We start from the raw sequence: 603 nt of genomic DNA on the forward strand, positions 1-603 counted from the left end.
TTATAAGTCTATTTAAAAAAACCCTTAACCTTTTGGACCGTAGGGGCCCCCTGTTATAAAACAATACTACAGTGAACACAAACATATCCTAGCATTATCAGGTTAAGGAACAAAATACTTATCATCTTCTTGCCTACCATCACATAAACAATCTGAATTTACAATAGGGGTAATTTTTCTCCACTTTCCCAATTACAGCCGCCCCCAAACCCACCCATGTTTTGGATGCAGTCTGATGATGTCCCAAAAAGGGCCCCCAATTCAGCACTCGGACCTAGAAGATTATTAATTGAAAATGAAGAGTTTAAAAAGTCCTTCAGATGCAAAATCAAATCCCATGCAATGCAATATGGTGATGAAAAAAAAGTTATTTCCAGTAGTTCTTCAAATGACAGGCTTCCTATACAAATATTCAAAGAGTGGACATCAAAAAATTCTTTTTAATGCAGTATTAATCTCAAAAACAAACAAAACCCAGGGCTCCCAAAAATGCAGTATAATCAAAAATTTAATTTTTAAATTTAAAGGAAAAAACCTGTTTTCTTGAGCAAATTTTAACCAGATGCCAAGCAAAGCATTCAGTTTGATATACTTGGCTTGAAA

At 34.5% G+C, this 603-nt stretch overlaps 1 pseudogene; it reads right to left on the reverse strand.

Moving 5' to 3' along the window:
- The window catches only part of LOC119592831, a 38,746-nt pseudogene that overhangs the window by 28,934 nt on the left and 9,209 nt on the right, over window positions 1–603 (reverse strand).

Source organism: Penaeus monodon, chromosome 31 (assembly GCF_015228065.2).
Source record: "Penaeus monodon isolate SGIC_2016 chromosome 31, NSTDA_Pmon_1, whole genome shotgun sequence".
Lineage (NCBI taxonomy): Eukaryota > Metazoa > Arthropoda > Malacostraca > Decapoda > Penaeidae > Penaeus > Penaeus monodon.